A 9,033-nucleotide genomic window follows, 5' to 3' on the forward strand; every position below is an offset into this window, starting at 1 on the left:
TTCCAAGTGCCGGAGACCTGGGAAGTCCCTGCTGCCGCCTGCTGTGGATCAGGCAGTGTGATGTGCTCACCAGATTGTGATCCCGTGTCTATTCTAAAGTTAGGTCCTACTGAATTGTGTGCTGGTGGAAGGTGTGGGTGAGCGCTGTGACGGGACTTCGAGGAGAGTGTCTCCAGATTCCCTTTTGGAGGTTTCTTCGGGGCTTGATTGGAGGCCCTGGGTCATGGACTCTGTCGGCTGTTTGGCAGATGTGCCTGCAAAAGCAAGGGAGATAATGAGTGCGTGGCAGTGGCCTGTGAAAGGGGACACTTCACTCACGGCATGGTCGCCTGATGGACGTTGCAATGCTGGATCCTCACTTGGTAGAGCAGCGTTCACCTCACGGTCAGCACAGGACCGGTCCCGGACATCGCCGGCCAGCTGGATGGCTCTGTTTTCAAAGTCCGTGAGGACCTTGATTTCAGGCATTCCACCAGCGGTCGGAGACCTCTTCCTCCTGTTGTGTGCCAGTTTGTCCTGCATGGATAGAGATGGAGAAAGCGTAAGCAGGATGCCTGCCAGGCCAGATGATAAATGTGCCTGGCCTGTGTGGGTGGTGAGTGGTCCCATGGATGGGCTGAGGACAACGTGTGAAAGAGTGAATGGTGATAACCCTTGAACCGGCCGTGAGTGAGGTACCTGTGGATGTGTGATAGGTTTGTGAGTTGAGAGTGATGGAAGTGGCAGAACGGAGATCACCATTCATCCTCTTGCGGCACTGGGTGGCTGTCCTCTTCTGAAGGGCGTTGGTGCTGAACACCTCTGCCACTGCCTTGCAAGCTGGATTGGTCACGTTGTTGCAGAATGGGGGTACAGGATATTCTGGCGGGCCTCCAAGGCATCCAGCAGTCGCTCGAGGGACCCATTATTAAACCGGGGTCTGCGGTCTTCTTGCCTAGAGGGCCATGTCTCCTGGGCAGCGGTAAAGCAATGAGCGCTGTGCTTGCGGCTGGCCTTTAAACATGGCGCCCGGTGCAATGGCGGGGTGATGGCAGGCGGGCCAATGAGGAGCCCGCCCACCGTGGAAACAGTGTGTTTCCCGGGAGTGCATAAATAATGAGGCAGGCTCGGGACGGTGTGGTGCGAAAGCCTGCCGGCACCATTGGCGCGTCGTTTTACCCGCCCCCTACCATATTTACTGCAAATCTGGGAAAGTTCCGCCCTCAGCCTCGACCATATCAAGCCCCTTCATAGAAACATAGAAACTAGGAGCAGGAGTAGGCCACTCGGCCCTTCGAGCCTGCTCCACCATTCATTATGATCATGGCTGATCATCCAACTCAATAGTCTGCTCCTGCTTTCTCCCCATATCCTTTGATCCCTTTCGCCCCAATAGCTTTATCTAACTCCTTCTTGAAAACATACAATGTTTTGGCCTCAACTGCTTTCTGTGATAGCGAATTCCACAGGCTCATCACTCTCTGGGTGAAGAAATTTCCCCTCATCTCAGTCCTAAATGGTCTACCCATATCCTCAGACTGTGACCCCTGGCTCTGGACTCCCCCACCATCGGGAACATCCTTCCTGCATCTACCCTGTCTAATCCTGTTAGTATTTTATAGGTGTCTATGAGATCCCCCTCATTCTTCTGCACTCCAGCGAATATAATCCTAACTGACTCATTCTCTCCTCATATGTCAGTACCGCCATCCCAGGAATCAGTCGGGTAAATCTTCACTAAACTCCCTTTAAAGCAAGAACATCCTTTCTCAGATAAGGAGACCAAAACTACACACAATATTCCAGGTGTGGTCTCACTAAGGCCCTGTACAATTGCAGCAAGACATCCCTGTTCCTGTACTTGAATCCTCTCGCTATGAAGGGCAACATACTATTTGCCTTCTTTACCGCCTGCTGCACCTGCATGCTTACCTTCAGTGACTGGTGTACGAGGACACCCAGGTCTCGTTGCACATTCCCATCTCAATTAATAGCCATTCAGATAATAATCTGCCTTCCTGCTTTTGCTACCAAAGTGGATAACCTCACATTTATCCACATTATACTGCATCTGCCGTGCATTTACCCACTCACTCAGCTTATCTAAATCACACTGAAGCATTTCTGCATCCTCCTCACAGCTCACCCTCCCACCTAGCTTTGTGTCATCTGCAAATCTGGAGACATTACATTCAGTTCCTTCATCTAAATCATTAATATATATTGTGAATAACTGGGGTCCCAGCACCGATCCCTGCATGCCCCACTAAACACTGCCTGCCATTTGGAAAAAGACCCATTTATTCCTACACTTTGTTTCCTGTCTGCCAACCAGTTTTCTATCCATCTCAATATGCTACCCCCAGTCCCATGCGCTTTAATATTACATGCTAATCTCTTATGTGGGACTTTGTCAAAAGCCTTCTGAAAGTCCAAATAAACCACATCCACTGGCTCCCCCTCATCAACTCTACTAGTTACATCCTTGAAAAATTCCAATAGATTTGTCAAGCATGATTTCCCTTTCATAAATTCATACTGACTCTGTCCGATTCTGCTACTGTTTTCCACATGCTCAGCTATTAAATCTTTTATAATGAACTCTAGAGTTTTCCCCACTACCGACGTCAGGCTGACTGGCCTATAATTCCCTGTTTTCTCTCCACCTCCCTTTTTAAATAGTGGGGTTACATTAGCTACCCTCCAATCTGTAGGAACTGTTCCAGAGTCTATAGAATCCTGGAAGATGACCACCAATGCATCCATTATTTCTAGGGTTACTTCCTTAAGTATTCTGGGATGTAGATTATTAGGCCCTGGGGATTTATCGGCCTATAATCCAATCAATTTCCTCAACACCATTTCCCTACTAATACTGATTTCTTTCAGTTCCTCCCTCTCACTAAACCCTGTGTTTCCTAACATTTCTGGTATGTTATTAGCGTCCTCCTTTGTGAAGACAGAACCAAAGTATATATTTAGTTGGTCAGCTATTTCTTTGCTCCCCATTATAAATTCCCCTGTTTCTGACTGTAAGGGATCTACATTTGTCTTCACCAATCTTTTTCTCTTCACATACCTATAGAAACTTTTACAGTCAGTTTTTATGTTCCCCGCAAGCTTACACCCATACTCTATTTCCCCCTTCTTAATCAATCCCTTGGTCTTCCTTTGCTGAATTCTAAACTGCTCCCAATCCTCAGATATGTTGCTTTTCCTGGCCAATTTGTATGCCCCTTCCTTGCATCTAATAATATCTCTCATTTCCCTTGTAAGCCATGGTTTGGCCACCTTTCCTGTTTTACTTTTGCGCCAGACAGGAATAAACAATTGAAAAAAACAAAAAAACTGCGGATGCTGGAAATCCAAAACAAAAACAGAATTACCTGGAAAAACTCAGCAGGTCTGGCAGCATCGGCGGAGAAGAAAAGAGTTGACGTTTCGAGTCCTCATGACCCTTCGACAGAACTTGAGTTCGAGTCCAGGAAAGAGCTGAAATATAAGCTGGTTTAAGGTGTGTGTGTGGGGGGCGGAGAGATAGAGAGACAGAGAGGTGGAGGGGGTTGGTGTGGTTGTAGCGACAAACAAGCAGTGATAGAAGCAGATCATCAAAAGATGTCAACAACAATAGTACAATAGAACACATAGGTGTTAAAGTTAAAGTTGGTGATATTATCTAAACGAATGTGCTAATTAAGAATGGATGGTAGGGCACTCAAGGTATAGCTCTAGTGGGTTTTTTTTTTATTTTATATAATGGAAATAGGTGGGAAAAGGAAAATCTTTATAATTTATTGGGAAAAAAAAAAGGGGGGAAACAGAAAGGGGGTGGGGATGGGGGAGGGGACTCACGACCTAAAGTTGTTGAATTCAATATTCAGTCCGGAAGGCTGTAAAGTCCCTAGTCGGAAGATGAGGTGTTGTTCCTCCAGTTTGCGTTGGGCTTCACTGGAACAATGCAGCAAGCCAAGGACAGACATGTGGGCAAGAGAGCAGGGTGGAGTGTTAAAATGGCAAGCGACAGGGAGGTTTGGGTCATTCTTGCGGACAGACCGCAGGTGTTCTGCAAAGCGGTCGCCCAGTTTACGTTTGGTCTCTCCAATGTAGAGGAGACCACATTGGGAGCAACGAATGCAGTAGACTAAGTTGGGGGAAATGCAAGTGAAATGCTGCTTCACTTGAAAGGAGTGTTTGGGTCCTTGGACGGTGAGGAGAGAGGAAGTGAAGGGGCAGGTGTTGCATCTTTTGCGTGGGCAAGGGGTTGTGCCATAGGAGGGGGTTGAGGAGTAGGGGGTGATGGAGGAGTTGGCAGTTCACCCAAGCACTCTTTGAATGTTTGCCATTGCCGTTCCACCCTCATCCCTCTTAGTAATCTCGTATTTTCGCGTCTGAAAAACTCCAGAGAATAGAAGTCCAATTTACTCAGACTCTCACCATAGGAAACTGAGGTCTGCTTGATGCAACAAGGGCCAGGATTTTCCAGCCCTGTCGTGGTGGGACCCGCTGATGGAGATTCAGGGGCCCCGGCCAAAAGTCCATTTGACTTTCGGAGGGACCAGATGATCCCGGCGACGGGCGAGGGCCGGAAAATCCCGCCCATAGTTGTAATTAGGTCAGTCAGCAACTCATTAACTTTTGATGCTGTGGAGCTAATCAAAAGTCTGTCGAAGGGTCATAAGGACTCGAAACGTCAACTCTTTTCTTCTCCGCCGATGCTGCCAGACCTGCTGAGTTTTTCCAGGTAATTCTGTTTTTGTTTTGGATTTCCAGCATCTGCAGTTTTTTTGTTTTTATCTCTGTGTTTAATTGACTGCCACTGCTCTTCAAGAAATGCCTACCTCCTTGAAGAAGTTCTGTTCTTTTCTGCGACAAGATTTCCGTTCCTCACTTTTGCCTTGCTCACCTTCATTGCTGCAGCTTATATTTCAACTCTTTCTTGGACTCGAACTCAAGTTCAGTCGAAGGGTCATGAGGACTTGAAACGTCAACTCTTTTCTTCTCCGCTGATGGTGCCAGACCTGCTGAGTTTTTCCAGGTAATTCTGTTTTTGTAAAAGACACTTGCTATCATCCTGATAGTCTCAGTTATAGGACAGCCTTAAAGCTGTAGGGACACCTGAATTAAATGTCATCATGATGTATTTCATGATTCCTTACATAGAGATTTGTGCACTAGAATATATAATAGAAATGTGGGCACAAGCTCCACACTGTTGCTAATGGAGAAATGGATTCCATTGAGCATTTTAAAGAAAGTATGATTAACAAACTTTAACTGCCCTCAGCTCAACTTAGGAAGATTTGGTAATGCATTCATTGACTATCTAGTTTCATTACAAAATTGTCTTTACTTAAAAATGCCTCAGGTCTGTTGAAGTCAAATCAGTTTTTAGTGATAAATGAAGTTGAGAGATAATCATTAAACTGTGGCGAGTATTGATTGAGTGCTTACCTTCCTTTAAATCCTCAGATTGCTATAGATCGATTGATCCAAATGGTTCCCATGGTGCTGAGATATTATCTTGTCCACGAACTGTCTGCCCAGATGAAGGTAGAGCTGGCTCAGTTATTATTCCACAGTAAGGATGTGGATGCTCTCCTTCATGAGGATAATGATACAGCAGCAAAACGAAGAGCTTTGAAGGTCAGCTTGGATCGGTTGACCAAAGCACGGACTCTTCTGATGAGCTATTGATTTTTTTTAAACTGAGCACAGAGTGTGAGAATGAGGCAGTAGTGTATGAAAGTGGCATTGGAATAGAGATTCTGGCAGCAATACATGTCATCTGGTGAGTGGGGTAGGTGGGAGGAGATTACATAGTCTTACATTCTTGATCTAAGCTATGCTGTGCGGGAAACTCATGAGCAGGGTCAGGTATTTCCATGTAAATTGGGAGGTATTTAACCCACCCAGGCCAAAAAGAAAATGGGCTCCAGGTGGGCAGCAAAAGTAGCATTGTGAGTGGCCAGGGAATGACCCATTCATTAGACACATAGAAAATGTTTGGTATTGAAGAGGAAACCCATGAGGGAAAACTAAGGATGACAAATGTACTGGAGGAGGGATGGATGAAGATAGGATTATTTTATATTAAAATATGTATTTATATTTTACTTTGATAGAATAGATAGGGAGAATCTGTTTCCACTAACAGAAGAGGGTTGAGGGGGCAAAATGACCTACTCTTATTAAAGTTATGAGGTTTATAAGATTGTAATATTTTTGGGATTGTATCTTGTAATTTAAGGTAAATGAAGTGGGTCATATGACCTGTTCTGACAGTAAGTCCTGGGTGGTTTGATTGTTAGAGATTAAAGGAGGGCTCAGATTGTTTTAGAGATAAGAAAGTGCAAGGTACTTACACTTCAAACAATGGCAGGAGTCTCTTGAGTATATCAGGAGTAGACCCAAAGTTGTTATGCTGTAAATTATCCACTTACTTCTAAGATGGAAGTAAGTTGGGATCAAGGATAGCTGAATAGCATTTCTACCTAAATACAGGCTAAGGTGTTTCATGTTGCCATGGGCAAGAGGGCATGGAAAGCCATTTTTGAGATCAGGCTACAGGCTTCCCTCTAAATCTTTTAATATCACAGACAGCAGCTATCTGAGAGGCAGAGAGTGGGAGATAGAGGCAGCTTGTCCTGCACTTGAAGCAGAAAAAATACTGACTCTGTTGTTCGCAAACAGAACATAGGGGGTGACCATGTGCTCAGATTGAAGAGGCCGGATTTGTGAGGATTTAACAGAGGCTGGAAGATTCATCTAGCTTGGGTTGGAGGGAATTAATCTACAGTGTAACCCTCACAGTGGAAGTCAGTTCTGGGATCAGAGGTTGCCCAGCTAGAAAAAATAAAAAGGAAGCAATCTATCAGGAGCTGAGAATAAGTTTAGACTAGTTTCTGGAGGCTGAAGTGTCCACTTAAAGGACAATATAACATCTAATGGGAAGTTTTTGGTTGTGCTAGATATTAACTGGGGAATCTCTTTTCTGTTGTTTAAAGTATAAGTTGCCTACAAAAAGAAAATTGTGTTTATTCAATAGTGTTTGTTCAATAATTTGTGACAGTAAAACATTTAAAACTTGAAATCTTGACATGGCCTTCTTTCAGCTGTTAACTGGAAGTTCGATTTCTGTTTAAAAGTTATTGGTCTCTACGGAGGTCATAAAGTTGTTCCTATATTCCAGGCAGGAGAGTCCTTAACCTATTTAAGGTTATTGTCAAAGTAACCAGAGAGAAGATGAAGAGATATTGTTTTTATGGATTCAGATGTTATGATCGGGAATGCACCAGATGAAAGGGGAGTAGAAGCAGATTCAATACTAAGTTTCAAAAGATAATTTTTTTTTATTCGTTTATGGAATGTGATTTTGAAACATAGTTTAGTAAAGCTGATTTGGGAATTTTATAATCCTATGCCTTTGCAGTGTCAATATTTATTCTATTCAAGTCTGAATCCTTGTAACAGTTCAAGTGTCCCGATCCTCATCTCCCCAACATTGAACATTGCTTCCTTCCAGTTTTCCTCTGTTAATATATGGCAAAATATCTCAACGATTTCCAAAAAAATTTTAGAGGCTCTGAAAATCCCCTCTGATTCCAGTGAATTACAGACTCAGGTCTAACTAACAGCCTGTTTCCTGAGAGAAGAATTAATTTTAGAACAAAGTATTTATGGTTTTGCTATATCTAGCATTCTGAGAAAGACTTACTGATTTGGCTGCAAAAGTTCAGCAGAAATTCTGCTGAGCTTTTGGTTAATAAGCATCATACAGGTGTTTATGTTTCAAGATTTCTCACTCCCCTGACCATAATAATAATCCCATGAAACCAGAAGTAGTTTCAAAATTCCCTTAATGAGGTCCATTCCTGTCAGTGTCTTGATAATTATAGGTATTTGTACCATTGGTGTGCTTCTTCACCCCTCATAATTAGAGGCTTTCCATCATTTTATTGCATCTATCCAATTTTAGGACATTCCATACTGAGGTGAATCGACCAGATTTTCCTTGCTATATTTTCACTCCCTTAACCTGTGTGGTCCCAGTGAGACCAAGCTAGCAAACTGAGCAGTGGTCAGTCCGACTTAATAAATCATGCCTTATGTACAATCTCATAGCATAACAGGCATAACTATAGTCATAATATGCAGCCAAAAATTAATCAATTACATTCAGTTCAGGCTTTTCAGTCCATATTACAAGTTTATCCTTAGTAACTGGTGGTTCGTCAAAATTTTTCTGTCACTCGTGCTCCAGTTTCCATCTCCTTTGAATCGTTCCAGTGTGGTAGTAAACACAATTGCAGTCTGCGAGTTCCCTAGTGTTGTCTCTGTTGGTATGAGAGATAGAATAAATACAGCATGATGACCAATTATTTCATTACCAGTGTGTATTTCAATACTCAGTCCAAAGTCCACCAATGGCTGTCATTGTCAATGGTCCATATTTCCTCTCAAATCGTCTCATTCTGCTGTTGAACGGTGCACAAGTGACAGTTAGTTGCGTTGATTCTGTCAGAGTTCAAGTAGATGTTCAGGCAATGCTGGAAATGTTATATCCAAAGAACAAAGAAAAGTACAGCACAGGAACAGGCCCTTCGGTCCTCCAAGCCTGCGCCAATCATATTGCCCATCAACTAAAACAGTTTGCACTTCCGGGGTCCATATCCCTCTATTCCCATCCTATTCATGTATTTGTCAAGCTGCCTCTTAAACACCACTATTGTACCTGCTTCCCCTGCTAAGAATGGTCTTGCATGGGAAGTGCTGATGGCTGCACTCAATGATGTGAATGCCAGGGAAGCTCGTGACTCCCTCATCTTAGGCAAGATTCACCTGACAGTTTCCCTGTCGTCACTGTGCTCTTGGCACCTGAGTCCATGCGAACGCCGTTGTGGTTGCTGCCTTGCATCCTCAACCATTCATGTTTACACCATCTCTTTGCTTCACACCCATTTCACCCTCATAGGGACATTGAAGCACTTCCTGCATTGTATTCATGTCCTGCAGCTGTTCTGCTATCTCCAGCCAGGCTGCCTTCTCGTCTTCTCT

General features: G+C 43.9%; 1 protein-coding gene across 1 annotated transcript in view; it reads left to right on the forward strand.

Moving 5' to 3' along the window:
• Window positions 1-7,069, forward strand: part of LOC121290819 (interferon-induced GTP-binding protein Mx-like) — a 46,892-nt gene extending 39,823 nt beyond the window's left edge. The window contains exon 13 of the mRNA XM_041211779.1: window positions 5,449-7,069. The gene's annotated coding sequence lies outside the window, so the exon portion shown is untranslated. The remainder of the gene's footprint in view (window positions 1-5,448) is intronic.
• Window positions 7,070-9,033: the final 1,964 nt, after the last annotated feature.

Source organism: Carcharodon carcharias, chromosome 18 (assembly GCF_017639515.1).
Source record: "Carcharodon carcharias isolate sCarCar2 chromosome 18, sCarCar2.pri, whole genome shotgun sequence".
Classification (NCBI taxonomy): domain Eukaryota; kingdom Metazoa; phylum Chordata; class Chondrichthyes; order Lamniformes; family Lamnidae; genus Carcharodon; species Carcharodon carcharias.